At 33.1% G+C, this 17986-nt stretch overlaps 1 protein-coding gene across 1 annotated transcript in view; it reads right to left on the minus strand.

The window, feature by feature from the left end:
* The window catches only part of LOC119837495, a 30085-nt gene extending 13074 nt beyond the window's left edge, over positions 1-17011 (minus strand). The window contains exons 1-2 of the mRNA XM_038363092.1: positions 16838-17011; positions 13888-14068 (exon numbers count right to left, since the gene is read on the minus strand). The gene's annotated coding sequence lies outside the window, so the exon portion shown is untranslated. The remainder of the gene's footprint in view (positions 1-13887; positions 14069-16837) is intronic.
* Between the last annotated feature and the right edge of the window lie 975 nt (positions 17012-17986).

The raw sequence follows: 17986 nt of genomic DNA on the forward strand, positions 1-17986 counted from the left end.
AACGCGGCCTTTGTTAAATTTAATTTTTAGTTTTATAGCATTGAAATGCTTTATAAATGAGAAATTTTGAAAGAATATGCTACGGTTAGGCAAAAAACGCAGGTTCGAATCCTGCCTCGTGATCAAATTTTTTCTATTCTTTCAAAATTTCTATTTCTGTTGTCATTGTTCAACAAAAAATAATAAAAAATCGGGGTTAAGCAGCAATTGGCACGGTCATAAAAGGAGGTGATTATTTTTTTTTTGGCTCTTTAGATTATTTGTACGAAACCCTTAGTGTCACGATGCGAACTCGCATTTGCCCGATTTTTATTATTTACACAGCCTGTTATTGTGTGAATAGAGAACGTTGTGAAAAGTAAGTTTTATAAATTGGATCAGGAGTCGCTATTTTTGCATTTTGCATTAAAAGAACAGATATAAAGGTTTTCATATTTAGTATTATTGATGTAAGCAAATTTATTAAGAAAAGAATATCTAGATCTGAAACTATACTTAAAAATAGGTTATTTGTTTAGATTTTATATCACTATTGAAACAGGTGTATTTTTGCGTGGTGGAATAACATCACGCAAAGATTGCATTTTAGCAAGGATCCAATGCTATTTAGGGCCGGCTATAAATTTTATGGTTGTTTTACAAGAAGAGAATTTATTTATTCCAATTTTTTTTCTTCAGATTTAATATTACTTACTCTTAGATATAAAATCTATGTATATAAAATTCTCGTGTCACAATGTTAGTTACCATAATCCTCCGAAACGGCTGGATCTTTTTTATGTCACAGTCGGCAATGGAGCTGGTGGGACGCCTGATGGTAAGCGCTACCATCGCCCATGAACATTTGTAGAGGCGTTAAGTCGATAACAGACCTTACGCCTCTACAAATGGATTGCCGACTTTAAATTGGGAAGGGATTAAGAAAGGATTGGCGAAAAGAATAAAGGAAAGGACTGGGAATGGGAAGGAAAAGGATATGGGCCTCCGGCTCCCCCAATCACCGAACGAAATACAGCAGAATGCTATTTCACGCCGGTCTTCTGTGGGGGTGTGGTACTTCCCCGGTGCGAGCTGGCCCAATTCGTGCCGAAGCGTGCTCGACTACCACATATATTCTTATGATATTTTGTGTGCATATAGGGCAGGTCTGAGAATCGTCCAACGTATATACGTTTTTCGTTTCATACCCCTACATGATAAGAGTGAGACACAAAAGTGATTGTCGGGTTAGCTTGCAGATTTTTTGCCCATTGGTGTAGTTGTTTAATTGATCGTAATAAATAATGGTGAAAATCCTATTTTTGAACACGCTTTATTATCTTCATTAAACGGACAGATTAAATACAAAATAACACTTATCAAGGGTCGCTGAAAATACAATAAATTGCATGAGATTATTCTGATTTAAATCGAGGACTTAATAATTTCCTACTCTGTATAAGAGCAAGTGAGACATTTTGTTGATTGTGAGACAAGTGAGACATTAAAGCGTGGTTTTAATTGAAAAAAAAATATAGCTATATATTAGTATATTTCTAATGATTATCAAATACTTAAATATTGTATTTGATAATAACGTAAAGAACGTATAAGTCGATTCTCCTAAAAACATGTTTATAACATCACAAACATTTAAAAAAACTCGCTTCATTGACATCGCTGTAATACGTTTAGGTGGGGAGGAGGGGGTGTTGTCCCGGCAACGCATCTAGGACGAATTCAGGTCGAAACCTTCACCTCATAACGGTAGCCTGGTGGATGTATGCGCTGATAACGTTCGTTGATACCTTGCATAAAGTACGTTATCTAGTTAATGTGTCGTGTTAATGTGAATTAGAAATAGCTACGCTTTTTTATTTTATGTTATGTGACATTAAAATACTTATTAATGAAAATATGTTAAAGAAAGGCACAAAATTTGATTATGAGACGGAATCGCCTACCCATCATCATTATCATCATCATCATCATCAGCCCATATATAATCCCACTGCTGGGACACAGGCCTCCTATGAGGGTTCAAGCCATAATCCACCACGCTGGCCAAATGCGGGTTGGCAGGTGACCACCCATCATGTCACCTCAGAAATTGATTGTATGGTATTGTGTAAGGGAAGATTTATTGCTTTATAATATGTAGTTCTTCAAGAATTTCAGTATACGGTGATAAAGAACGAATTAATAAGGTACCGACTAACGAGCTCATAAGTATACTATATTTATAAGAAAATTTAAGCTAGTTATGTTTGTCACAAAACCTACATTCCCAGCTATTTCAATCAACAATGAATATTTAATATGACAATAGTAACAAACAGCAGAAATTAGTTACCAAATCTAAAAAATTTATACCGAAATTGTCACACCGTCATGTCTCCAACCGCTTGATGAGTATTCGATAGAATCCGTGACATTTTATGCAAGTCAATAAATCAATCCACAATTTGCATGACGTTTATATCTATGCTATTAAATCGAGATTACTACAAAAAGCATCGACTTCAAATCGAAACGATGAATAATCGATCATCCGGTATTTAAATAGCGTTCGGTTGCAGTGATCGGGTGTGTAAAAATAAACTGCGTTTTCATAGCTTTGGCTTTTTGGTGCCATGTTAAATATTGGAAGGATATTAGCATCAATTAGTAAGATTGTTATTATATATATTTATGAAGAATGAAGGAAGTTTTCCTTACAACAAGCTATCAGAAGTTGATGCTTTCAGGGAGCTTTATCATTACATAGCATATACTATGTCCCTATGCATGCTTAAATCTTTAGAACTTCGAAGTGGATTTTGATGGGGTATTTTTAATAGATAGAGTGAATCAAGAGGAAGGTTTATATGTATAATTACATCTATTAAACTACTCCGAATTAACGAGTGCGAGCGGCAATAGCTAGTATGTGTATATAACGACAAAATTGTCTACAAAAGTCCTTTGTTCTAAGCTTCCGCGTGCATTCAGGGTGCATTGTCACTTGTTATACGTACGGTGTCAATATATCAACCCACTCTCAATTAGCTAATCGTCTATCTAAAAAATAATATTATGAAGAGACTAAACGAAGAAAAGAGGAACAGGATATGAAAGATTTTAATCTTTAACCATATGAAAGAAGCTTGTTAAAATTTTATACAATGTTTATACGTTGTATAACCGATAAAATAGGTCCCCCACAAAATTATTAACATGCATAGATAAGATATGATCAAATCTAAATAAGTTGCAACGATCGATTGTAGCTAAAAATAAGTACCTTACGTAAATGAAGGCTTTACGTCGTCATTGCTACGTTGTCCTACGCAATATTGCATATGTAATATTTTAATCTCTTGTTTGGGTTAAGGATGTAAATAAGCTTTAATAATATGAGCATATGAAAGAATATTTATGGATATATCACACAATGCAATTCTAAGAATATCTTCATGAACTATGCTTAGCTTGAACTTTGGTAACTATCCATTCTCAACCATATTTTATAAATATACATACCCACTCGATAAGTTCGTCATACAATATTTTCCAGTATTGGTAAGGAATTTATGATTAAAAAATAGGTCATATTCTTTTTTTTTGGGAAGTAAACATGAAACCAATAGCATATAGCTAAAATTATAGCTATGGAAATATTTCGAAGCTACGTTGATTCAATATAATCATGCATAATTAGGGAAATACCGTGTGATTTATGATACACGTGTGTAATAAAAATAACAGTATATTATAGTGTAACTGGAACTCCACGTGTTTGTTACATTTGAGCTTTACCGATAATTGATGTGGGATTTAAAATGTTGGTGTTCTATCTCACTTTTTGCTTCTATTTTATTAATCAAGTTAATAACGTAACTAGCTGACAAAGAGAGCATATTCTGCTCTCAAAAGCATTTTTTCTAATTAGTTTCAGTATTGTTTATTGGTGCTGGAGCACCAATAAATATAGAATACTACCCGCGGTTTCACCCGCATAAGTCAGTATCCCGATGGTTTTTCATTGTGTTTTTTTTTAACTTACGGGTTAAAACGTTCCTATTATGAGCAAATGCTTCACCTCCAAAACCCTTCTAAAGTCTTTATCAGTTGTATTATATATACTGGCTAATGTGCGATACTCATTCACAAGGCACACCCTTCGTTTATCACGTGAAAAACAGTCACTGTATGCTTTTAAGCCAATGAGATTGCAGAATGCAATTTCCTATTTTAATCCAGCTGGAAAATGAAGGGAATTTAATAGAGACTGAGTCCCTCAGGTCGGATATACAATCGAATCGAATTATCGGTTGAAGGGATTACTCTAGTGAGAGTCATCGCACTCGCGCTCTACACGTTCTGTTGTATCTATATTTACTGCTTTAATGATCCTATCGATTTTGCAGGGCTATGTTTAAAAGTTTGTGATGCAATTAAGTAATACTACAAAGGGTTATTCAAACTACATTATTACTATATTTGTTGATACTGAAAGGTTTCTTTCCTTGCTATGAGATCATAATTGATTTAAATAATGTTGTCGAATATAATGTTTATGAATACTATCTATCTATACTATACTTTAAATGAAAATCGCCTATAATACTGATTTTATCGCAAGTTATTTTTATTTTTTACAAAGTTACCTGTATTCAAGGATACTTATCCGAGCACAAAGTTATGTAAAGAGGTTAGAGATGTTTTCAGTGTAAAGAATTTAAAAACATCCTGCAGTGATGCGGCTAGTGGGTTCAATGACCCCGTGGTGTCCTACTCAGTGCACGCGCATTGCGACGCGACATTTTTCGTTTCATATTCTATTATAGACAAATTTGAATGCTGTATGAAATTGTAAATTGAGTAACATTTATTTTAATAGGATTTGAAAACAATTTTATACGGGATAAATTGGTACATAGAATCCTTTATATGCATGTTTTTTGTAAATAACGTACAATTCACTTGAAAATGTAGTAATAACGCATGTTTAGCTGGATATTTATGAAAGATGATTTTGTTTTTTGCAATAGTGTACAAGACAATTTTTGCGACACCTAGTGACATATTTCAAAGATGTAATCACTTTACTTTATGTCAATAAATATTTTATTATTTTCATTTCTTATGCTACGAAATTATGTAGATTTAAGCTACGGCGTAGCGATATGCTACAACTGCATCGCGATAATATTCTTTTATTATTATTTAGTACACAAATAATAGTGACAGAGTTACTGATACAAATATAAATGTTATTATAACCTTTGAATCCTCATGAAATCATATTATTAGATTGTTGATTTGTTTTTACGTTAACTGGTGTTTATTTCACAATTTTTAGTTTCCTATAATACTTAATATAATGTATATCATAGAGAAATACAATACATATATTTACCCACATAAATATATAAAGTTCATACATATTAATTATAATATACTGTTATAAAATTAAGATATGGGAGTCTATTTTTAACTACTGAGGTGCAACGAATTAATAACATGCATGTTATGAAAATTTCGTCATTCAGAATAAAAGTTTTCGGCGTAAAACCTACAAATAATATTATCTTTTCACCACGTGTGACTGGGAGCCAGTGCCAACATTAATTAAAAGTTCCAAAGTTCTTAAAATAAGGCTTGGCGCGGAAATCACCAAGGTGTAAGTTTGGCAGCGATTGTTATTATGAAATCTCTATTATTGAAATGTAGTATGAGATTATACTATTATAAGTTTAAGTACAATAGTTTATAAGTATGGTAATATGTATATATGAAGTTATGACATCTAGTTATTGTATTATGTGGCTACAATTAATTTCACGAATTAAGAAAGAAAGAAAGAAAGAAAGAAAAACATTTATTTTGACACAGACATACACACATATTTATTAGATTATAATCAAACGGTTTACAATCTACAGGCGACTTGTACACTAATAATATTTGATTAATTAGCGTGTCCGCGGGAAAGACCTCGTAGGTATATATTACCAAGTATCAATATAGGTTTATTAATTTATTTAATTGATCGATGCTTGATTAGGTGAAAACGATTGAACGGATTTTAAATGAAATGTCGCGTAATTCAGTTTATATTGAACAATATTAAATATTGTGATATAAACTTAAAACTAATGGAATAGTTTACGAATTCAGAATATAGAAAAAAATTCATGAAATCTACGAAGTCCAGATAAATTCTAAGAAATCAAATGAACGGATCGAAGTTGCGTGTTAAAGTTTCTGTTCATTGTATGAAAGGAATATTTAATAAACATTGGAATTTTATTTTCTCCTTTCGTCATTATTAGGTGTCTTATAAGAAAATAAAAAATAATAAATGAGGTTAACAAGATTTGGTATTTTTTTAGTATTTGGTGAACAGGTAGTGAGCTTAAGACTTAAGTGGTATTTAAGTTATGCTTTGAACTGTTACTTCTTTATGGAATAGCATTTTAGTCGTTTAATTTGATTAAAAAGTTTAAGCAAGTGAATCTATTGTAAAGGCATTTTCTTTCGAAAATCTTATAGACTGATGTATTTCCTCAAAATCCATCAATTTTAAAATTATCTTAATCAGGATAAGTGCCGTAATTTTGCTTCAAAGTAATGCATCGCCCACACGCATCCATACTAATAGTTTAATGCGCTTTTAAAAGAATTGAAGGATAGAGTGGGATAGAGAGATCGAGTGAGAGAGACAATGCACTATCAGTTTTCCACTACCACGTAAAGCACTACCGGAGTAACTTATTTAACGCGTTTGTCTCAACTCTATTAAATAATAAGTAGTACCTAGTATAATATTATGTTATCTGTGGTAGTATTCAGTGATAGTGAGCCTCACTTATTAAAAAAAAATATTTATAGTTGTTTTAATACTAACCCAAGTAACAATGCTTCTAACCACATTTGATCGACCGTATCCATTCAACTCCCTATTCGAACCGCGTTAACTATTAAAACCGAAGAGGTCGTATATCCATATTGTTGTATGTGGCAATATATCAGGACCTGAATGGGCCATAAAATTATAATGTTTCGGCTACACGTGCATCCAGTGATGCGGTGCACTGATGCAGATGGGTTGAACGAACCGAGGCCCGCACGCGCAATGCGGTGACCTCATTGAGTCTACTGATCTACATTCAGTTCTTGTTTTTATTGATTGCTTAACGCTTAGCGCGCGGGTCAGCGTGGTAGCAGCGTCTCCCCGGCATGGGGCACCTGTCAGGGCTTCACCTGTGGAGGCTTCTCACAGCCAGGCTAATTTGAATCGTATGTTTAGGGAGCAGAAGATGGATTGTTCTATGCGCAGCTGAGCCAAAAGTTTTGTGCTACCAAGAATCGAGCCTTATCCTATTCTTGTGATCCTTAGTAGCTAGTCGCAAAAACATATTTCTACTAAACTAATCTTAGATTTTGATACCGTATCTTTAATATTTATAATAGATTGCTTAAAATACCGGAACGTAAGATGTCTATGATGAGATCAGTTACCACTGAGGTTTACTCCAATAAACGAAGGGTAATTAAAAAACCTTGTACACTTTGAAGAGTACGAAGAGTACCTACATAGTATAAAACAAAGTCGCTTTCCGCCGTCTATGTGTCCGTATGCTTAGATTTTTAAAATTACGCAACAGTATTTTATGATTTTTTTTAAATAGATAGTGTGCTTCAAGAGGAAGTTTTATATGTATACTAACATTCATGAACATTCTCTAAATTTAACGCGTGCGAAACCGCGGGCAAAAGCTACTTAAATATAATCCAATTTCTACACATATATTAAAGAGGACAATTAATTAAAAGTTAAAAATCCAAACGCACTATTTAATGGTCAAAGTTAGTCGCTAACCACATCCGCTTCACCAATGCCGTTGTATTATCATTACGAGTTATTTTACAATATGTAGATTAGTTTTGTGTTTGGAAACCTTCCAGAAATGTGAACAAAGTTTGTGCAGATCGTACTTTACCATATTTAGGTCATTTTGAATTATTTGTGACTTATTGTTTTTTATGGTACAAGTTACTTGCATAACATTAATCGTTATATTGCAGTTATTTATTTATATCAATGATTGCAGATGCTTACAGATACTCGTGCATAGAGAATTAGGAAGTTTTTAATAGAATATATAGCTCAGTTGCGAGTTCTTGTGTATGATTAAATCTAAATATATATAACTCAAAGATGACTGACTAATATAGTGATCTATCAAAGCATAGCCCAAATCACTGGACGAATCAGACTGAAATTAGACATGCAGATAGATAACGTAGGCATCCGCTTAGGATAAGGATTTTGATGTATACTGCTCCCGAGGGGATAAAATAGGGGATGAAAGTTTGTCTCATGAAAATTTATTATGACCGCGCGGGCAAACCTGCAGGCAACAGCTAGTTTCTAATAAGTTACTTTTGAAGAGAGACTCAATTCGTCATTTGGTCATTTGATTATGGAAAACGCTACTGTGACAATAAACTAAAATAATAAAACAAAATTTTTGAATTAAAAGCCAGATTTCTAAGGCTAGTACACTATAGGGGGACACAGATGTATTCCTTTTTTTCCGTCACAGATGGAGAAATAAGGTGATAGAAAATATATAATAATGTACCTTGTAAATCTTAACCGTTTAAATAATTAAAAATATGTTTTGACATACACTTGCGTGATCCTAACGCTACACGTGTAACAAAGTATTAATTATTATCAATCGTAATAGTTGTTCATATTTACTGAAAAAGTATAAATAAACATTCAATTATTTTGCAACACATGTGTAGTTTAAGGTTTCGTTTATTAAAAGAATTGACTTTGGGCTATATGGTACCCATACTGACAGAAAATCACACATTTAGTTGAAGGCCCATATCCTTTTCCTTACCCTTCCCAGTCCTTTCCCTAATTCCGATCACCAATCCTTTCTTAATCCCTTCCCAAAAAGTCGACAATCCATTTGTAGAGGCGTAAGGTCTGTAATGGACCTTATGCCTCTCCAAATGTTCATGGGCGGTGGTAGCGCCTACCATCAGGCGTCCCACCAGCTCCATTGCCGACTGTAATATAAAAAAAAAAACACCTTCTTTTCAGGATTTTTTTTCTATGTATTTTATTCAAGCGTATATTATTTAATAGTTTCATAAAGATGAACAAATTATAATGTATACGGTTTTTATTAATAGAACGAAGATTTTTGAAAAGAATGCACAATCGCCTCGGCTCTTTCCTGCTTTTGCTGGATATTATAAAGTTTGTGTCATCAGGAACAATTCAGCTTTTTGATAATGAAAGAATTACGAAATTCAGTTACACAGTTTTTGAGCTTATCTCTTACAAACATAAAAAACTCGTTCGTAAAATTGGATGTAACGAATTTGTATAGCGCATGCAGCGCTAATTTAGCCTTTACTAACAATTAGGATATACTTTCTGTGTCTGTCTGTGCATTCAATGTGTCCTGTACATCTATTGATGGTGATATATCTGTTGATGTACATCTGCTAATAGCCTAAATATATAAACTCAAACTCAAACTCAAACATTTATTCATTCGACTAGATTTCCACTTTTGTCATATTACACAGTTATACCTAACATTTACCACCGGTTCGGACATAGTTTATTAATTGATAGTCTATGCTATAATAAATTGTATAGTCTTCTCTATTAAGAACACACCCGTTCTTTAACCTTTGAAAAATCCATTCATGCTTGCATAGCATCCACTCGGAGTACCATCGGTCACCTTATCAATGAAGGTGTGTCATGACGTCATCACAGAGTAAAGTAAGTTACGATATTAGTATTAAGGTGGTTTGGATGAAAGTAGCTATTGGAAATGTTACACCATTTTGTTATTATTAGTGGACATTATTGCCGCGTATCTGGACGAGACACCTAGTACAATTGTAAATGTATTGTAATATTCATTTAATATTATGTTTGGCTCTAATGTAACGATTGTTATCTTAGAAAATTATAATACGTTGTAACTATATCATAGTATAACCATTCAGAACAATAAAAAACTTAGCCCTCTCAAATTTGCCGTTTCACTGCATACATTATTACCAGTTTTTGAAATAAGAGTAATCTACTTATGAACCTTCTCTGGCTAATGCTTGCAATAACACGTTCTAAAAAATTCAACATTTATCGTACTTCTATTTAAATTTACTTCCATAATTAAAAACATAACCTATAAATGTAGACATGGTGCTGGTGGATGAAAATGTCCAACCACGATATACAGCCCACAGACATTGCTGAAGTTTACTTTGTGACTGTCAGCGTTAGCGAAGCTTTTACATTACATAAAAAAGCTTGGAGGCCGTCAGCCAAGGTCGTCTATACTGCTGGTTTTATGCTCTTTACATTAACGGTATTTGGGAAATGAGCTACTCCTCATTGGATATAAACGATTTCAATTTTGGTACGATTGAGGTCGTGCAATTAATTATATACAATCTTTTGTTGAAGAAAGAATTTTTGAAGATGATTGCGTATTGTTTAGGTTGTTTGGGCGGAAAATAATAGCACTAAACACCTCACATTGACGTGGATTCAAACGTTCATATGTATAAGACTTTTTCATATAGGTTTCTATAATATTATGACACTTTAAAAATAATTGGTGAAGTTTGGACCCGATCCAATATAGGTGCATTTCTTAGTTTACTTATCTTTTGCAAATGACAACTTGATACTGTATGTTTATAGAATCGTTTATGCATTTTTTATATGCAAATAGTTGTTTTGTTTTGTAGGATGAATTTTAACGAATTTAAATAACGTTGAATGTTAACTGATGACAAGTTTATGTATCTAATTATATAACTCTACCATGCGCCATAACTGTACCAAGAACTAAAATTACATAAAAGTATTTGAAATTGGTTAATGTTTTGGCATTAAAATAACGGGATATAAAATATCCTTTTGGGTGATCTTCTCTCCAACGTGATTAAAGTAAGTATATTAAAGTAATTATAACAAAAAAACAGGGATAGTCTCGAAATGGTAACAGTAAGATTCCTTACAAATGAGCTCATAACATCCCTACTAATATTATAAATGCGAAAGTAACTCTGTCTGTCTGTCTGTCTGTCTGTTACGCTTTCACGCCTAAACCACTGAACCGATTTTTACAAAATTTGATATGAAGATAGAAATGAACTTGGGAAAGAACATAGGATACTTTTTATCGCGAAAAAAGGGTAGAAAGGGTTGAAAGAGGGGATGAAAGTTTGTATGAAAGTTCGTTATTGTCAAACCGATTTTGATGAAACTTGGTATAAAGATGGAGATGAAAGTGGGAAAGAACAAACCACACTTTTTGATGCGAAGAAAATACTCCTTACCGTGTCGCGCGATATAAGCGAATTCTACGCGGGCGAAGCCGCGGGCGAAAAGCTAGTAACTTATATTTCGAATGTATTCCATATTATTCCTGTTCGAATCTTATAGACAGAAGTTTAAATAAAGTTCCATGGTAATGAACTGGCAAATAGATCTTTCGCCTTGTATTTGTTGTTTGATTGTTAGCGTGTTCAATTAAACCAATAAAATTGGCGTCCATATCAATTAAACGCCGAGTTGATAAAATATGTAGACACGTTTATTTGTAGTCAATATTTCGTTCCCATTTGAATTTAATTTTAAACTCCATTCTAGAATAGTTGGCAATTTATAACAGTCTATTAATAAGTTCCTGATTTTGTTAAATTAATTATTCTCAATGACTCGTGAAATGTTCAATGAGGCAACATGCTTAAAAGTATAAATAGTATATATACCACGGGTATAATTATTGATTGCTACAACATTTAGTGTTCAAAATTTCCGTTGATTGTCTTTTGTTTTATCGAGATTTAAGGTGTGATACATTCGATTGGTGGGCATTCTGCGAAAGCTCACATAACGTTTCTTGCTTTTAGTATGCATAAGTCAAATAGAAGATGATCTAATGTTAAGCAAATTTATTTATTGGCCGTACTAATATTTATTTTTTAGTATCCAAAACACTACATTGAATGACAATATTTAAATTGTTTACAATGTATTTTTCTTGTTAAAAAATCCACAGAAGGTGAGTAAATTTGGTAATCAGATTGGTGTTAAATATTATTATTACAAAATATGACACAGACAAACGAAGATCGGAGCGATAGAAATAGACAACTTACATATAACACGACAAAAAATCGAAATGTGCGATGCATAATATGATGAGAGTTATCGATTATTCGCAACCCTATTGCAAGCAATTATTATATCGAGTATTCATCATAGCAAAAAAAGAAGCCAGATATATACTTGCTCCACGATATATTAAGTACATTTTCCTCGTATGCAATACATAGCTAACTTTCCACGTTCTAAGTATCCTATAAAGTCAAGTTACCGCAAAATCTCGCAGCATATATTACACTTTTTCCAAGAAAAAGTTTGCATTACAAGTTGGTAAATATTTTATGAAAAGTGTATGCAGCGATGCGTTTTGCTCTAGGAGTGGCCCCCGTCTTATGTGAGAGGTCGCGCCGCCTCCCTAATAGGCTGTTTATTTTTTCGCTAGGTTGCTGGTGACATCGTTTAAGAAATATGCATGTTATGTAGTATGATAACTCGTTATTTTTGCTATTGGGAATATAATTTTAAAGACATTTTGTAACATATACGCAATAAATTTATATAAATGAATTAAGTTCATAATTTATGTAAATTTTTCCTATTTATAATTAGTTGTTCTACGAAAAACAACATAAGCTAAATACAAATTTATGTCACAATATTAAATTAAAAACATTTACATAAACTGAGTCTTCGGTTTCCTCAAGCATTGTTAAAAAAAGGTATCGACATCTTTGATTGTTTTCTTTTTATTTGTGAAAAAAAAAAACGCTAATTAGGCGGACTTCTAAATGGACGACGCCTTACCAATCGGATCGGCTTTCTTCTACTCTTTCGGTTTTATGTGTCGTAGACATCATCCTGCAATGGCTTTTCTTAGCATTCTTCCTTGCAAGCAGATATCTATTTGCATATATTGCATATTTTAAACGTTCGTATAGAGAAAATATAACACATTACCAGCCAGCTTTTGAAAGTTACAAGTATTGTAAGAAACAAAATTTGGCGGTTTCATCGGCTGCCTGTGACAGGGTTGGCTAGGCGCCCGGTCCACGACCTAAATATTTGGCATGTGCTATAATATAACTGCCTTGTTTCTTGGAGCTTATCCATTAAGTAAATAATTAATTTACGCTACATATTCTCGTGACATGTTATGGAATATGCAGAAAGTGTTTGGGTACTAAACCTATGGTCCTCGAGACAAAAACAGACTTTGTGATCAATTTCTTCTGAGGTGTCTTTTTAATTTCTTCAAGTAAATGTCTGTATGATAATCTGACAAACCTTTCACAACGGAGAATATAGTTGTATAAAAATGTATTTTTATGTACTTCCAAGGTCACTACAGCTCAACCTTCTATATTGCAATTTGCCTTACAGATATATCCTTATAAAATAAAAAAGCTAAAATAATTTATTCGCAAATCTCAATCCAAATTTCATAATTTTGCTTTGAGAGTACTTTGCGTTGTTGTTTATGATTTATGGCATAAACGCTAATTTCAAAGTACAATGGCAGAATTCTGTATTATATATTGATATAAATTAAAAAGTTGCAAGTGTTTATTTTTTCTTTTATTTAGTTCTCTATAATTTCCTCTAACGTTTACGTCAAAATTTAAGTTCAGCCGCTCAAAAATTTGGCTCTCATAAAAGGTAAAAGCAACCTTATAGTATTCTTCAACGTTTCCTCGGTACATTGTGGATATTCTATATAACTTTAGACATTTTACGAAATGTACACAAACTAAACATACCTTTATCATATTCTGACGTCGCGATGTTGTAGCGAGCGTGTCATAGTGTGCACCAGGCACGATGGTGCTTGACCGAGCGCATTTGTTATCCTCAACTGAATTTTTTCCGTACCCAGATATGGAATATGGTTTACATTTCAAACGTGTCTCGACCTGGATTATCCAGCAAGGTTTTGTGGATCTGTAAGAGAGAGTTTTTATTAGTGCTTATGACATTTGTAGCTGGTGGAAAATTACCATGTATTGTACACTGCTTTAGGGTAAATGCTTTATTCAATTATATCGGGATGTAGAATAAACGCGTAATATTTGTTAAAAAAAAAGTTTTTTACAGAGAATCTCTTCGTGTTTATATCGATACACATATGTATATGTAAATGGCATGTTTATCAGATTTAGCTACAGGTTACTAGAAGTATAAGCACAGATAACATAACTAGTAGTATAAGTAAGAATAAAACGACTATACCACCCCATTTATATTACAGTCGTACTTGCAATGAACAAGCCAAATAGGCTACTATGTGAAAGCTTATATCGTTTCAACTACATAAATACATTTATTATTAATCAAAACGTGGGATATTGAAACGTGACACATAAAATTTTATTCTATTTTTAGCAAAAAGGGATAGATTAAATGAGATTTAGAGGCTTCGGATGGATTACCCGCATAATGCGGATTCATATGGGCACGATGCGTTCTAGATATTGCATTATTGTCTAGGCTACTGACTGTTATGCTAGCATAATTAGGACGTCTTTGTAGTTTGTGGTTTAACTGGTAGTAAGCGATTACCAACACACCGAACATTCGCAAAAGTAATGCCTCTACGAATGCGTTTCCAGCTTTGAAGAGATAAGGGATGTCGAAAGGATTGACGACGGTAAAGAAGGAATGAGCTTGGAAGGGTGAAGAAAAGGAAATGGGACTCCGGCATCCTTACCCTACATCCCTAGAAGCACTATATCAAACAAGTATTTTGTGGAGGTGTGGCGTTTTTAGGACTAAAAATGTCAGACTTATATTTAGTCTGAGATTTTAATCTTATTTAGTTCCTAAAAAAGATTCCGTGAAAAAATCTTTGTGTTATTTTTATATAGCATAAAATTAAAATACAAAAGCCGCAATATTACATATATAAAAATATTTCATATAATAAAGGTTTTTATATCTGATTAAATTTTTTTAATAGTATATATATGGACACTTTTGTGGTAAGTGATCCAACATTATATTTACTTTGATTTAATATTACACAGCCTATTAAAACTTATGTTGTTATCGGTCAGGTGTGTGTTTGTATGAGTGTCAATATTACGGTTAAATGAGAAAATTATGAAAAAAGAATATTAATACTAATACTGAAACAATTTTTCAAATCGGACCAGTAGTTCCTGAGATTAGTGGGTTCAAACAAACAAACTCTTCAGCTTTATTCCAAACTGACGATTATGAGTAAAATATAGCCTATGTGTAAAATGTATAAGTTATTATCTATTCTAATAATTTAAAGCTGAAGAGTTTGTTTATTTGAACCTGCTATTCTCAGGACCTACTGGACCTATACCAATATTATTTCAACGTTTGAATAGGAGCGTATTCCTTATGTGCTATATGCTATACCACGAACGAAGCTGGGGTGAACTATTAGTTATATTGCATTAGCAACAAATGACGTCAAACAACATGCGGGAATTTAATGAGAAAAAAGAAACCCATGTTTGATCCTGGTTCTTGAACTTTACTCCAAATTACCTCCAATAAATACAATATTAGTATTGATAGCATACATCCCATTTGAATCATGTTTTTATTTAAAACGTGTATTCATTACTCGTTAAAAAAATTACAGTGATCTTTGCGTCATTTCTGTTTCAAGAAATTCCAAAATTTGCATACTCTCAAAGGTCCCAATTTGTAAATTTATATATTTTTAACTCAATGTAAACAATAAAAAACATATAAAACAGATTAGATATCTCTTAGTTTTCATTAGACGCCCCTAAATACAGTTCCCCATCCGTTTCAATTTAACAAACGTTTATAGCCACGGATTTGAAGGGACAGAAATAAATAGCGTGTTAAAATCGTCATAAACGCAAACAGACTATCTGAACACAAGGCTGCAATATTGATTCGAAAGTTACTACTTGGTGTGACATTGTGTATATGTAGCTTGAAGCGTATTTGCATATCCATAAAACGGAAAAATAGATATTATAAAACAAACAGTGACTATTATATTTTATTGACGATAATGATTTAAAAATGTCATAAATAACGTACTTGCGTAATTAATTATGTGTTAACTGTCTCGCTGTGAAGTAAAACGTACGATCAGTTTGTAAAATTATTATGAAAACAGTTAAGCTGGTATTGAAATTATTAAGATTATATTTAGTAGGTTAGGTGCCCCAAAACACGCAAATATACAATCATAGAGAGTCATCTAAATAAAAATGGTCCAATTAAATAACTACCTATACTTAGACTATACTTAAGTATCCCAAAATAATAACGCGGCTCGCCACAGAAGCTTAATCTATTTTTAAAGACTTCACAGAATTTACATTAAGTCATCATTTACATAGAGATAGTAAGCAGTATTAAAACGATATAAGGAGGCTAAATTGATCTAATAATAGTTCAGAAGGCTAGAGTGTCCGATAACCGTGCAGTTATCAAACATACATTAGCCGCCCGCACGTCATTTCCATTCATTCAATTCGATCGCACGCACACTCGCGCACCGCACGCTTCGCCACGCCCGCTGCCTTGCCTGACCACCACCTACACCGATAACCCAAAAAAATCCCAATACCCACTACGCTGGTCTACGACGGTCATAAAACTCGACGGCGACGCCACCTCCGCGATCGCGCATAGCCGTCCACCATCTTAAATTCATTCACAAAAATCGCTACAGCACAGAACCTATTTGTTTACCGTTTTCCGCCTCCCTGATCACCCCTGCAAGCAAATTCGAACACGATTGACTTCTACTCTATCTCCTCTTGGTTTTAACACAAATTTTGGTATGTAATTTGCTGTTTAAAAACACTTTTTGTTGGTGAAACGGTTGGTGGAAAACGCGTGATATCGATACGTCCTCTCGCGAAGGAGTTCGGTATGCAACTAAAGAATGGTGGCAGGACTGCGGACGGCCGCGGATCACGCATGCGAACTGACTACCCGCCAAAATACACCTACGCGCATGTATGTACGGACATAAGCTGAGCCTTCCGTTCAAAACTTCCATACATTTTGTCATTACCTGATAAACCATGACCTGCCGTATTACGTCATTTGGGCTAATCATTGAGTATTAAAAAATCCTATATGGCAAAAATTAAAACAATCAAATGTGGTGACTCAAATTGCGGAGGTTAGCTTGGATGACATCAATTATCTATTTTTAACCGTCGTAGCGTGCTACGGGAGCTACGACGTAGCCTTACTAAAAATATTTGCCCTTACGAAGAATGGTATTATTGACACATAAAGGTTTATTTGTAAAACTGGAGCGGAGGTTTTTGTAAACTATTTTCGTGCTTTATCGTAACACCAAGTTTTTATATAGAGGTATATGAAGATATTTTTAAACTACAATTTTTGTGACGACTATAATACAATCTGATATGAGATATACTTATTACTGGTGATATATCTTTAGCATTTTTATTAATAACTCTTTAATATTTTTTATTATTTGAGATGAAATTTCGTTTATTATTGAAACTAAAATAAGATTAATGTCATTATTAACTAGACCGATTATAATTTTTTTAATGTTTGGGCTCAAACGTTTTGATCATTTGTATTGATTAATAGATTTTTGAAATTGCGCCATAATCATGAATCCCACATTACAATCTCCCACTTAAAAATTTTGCAGTTTTGTGGCATAATTAAAAAATTATGCAACAGGTTCTTATCAATAATGTAATGTTTGTAATATTGGATATATATGTCATAGTTTTTTGTCAAGTTCAACTTTGGAAAATGGAATTATGCAATATTTGCGTCATGCGCGTGAATCATGTTAAGTTGCACAATACTTAATCCTTACTTAACTGTTATGTTTACTCTACAATA

This window comes from Zerene cesonia, chromosome 27 (assembly GCF_012273895.1).
Source record: "Zerene cesonia ecotype Mississippi chromosome 27, Zerene_cesonia_1.1, whole genome shotgun sequence".
Lineage (NCBI taxonomy): Eukaryota > Metazoa > Arthropoda > Insecta > Lepidoptera > Pieridae > Zerene > Zerene cesonia.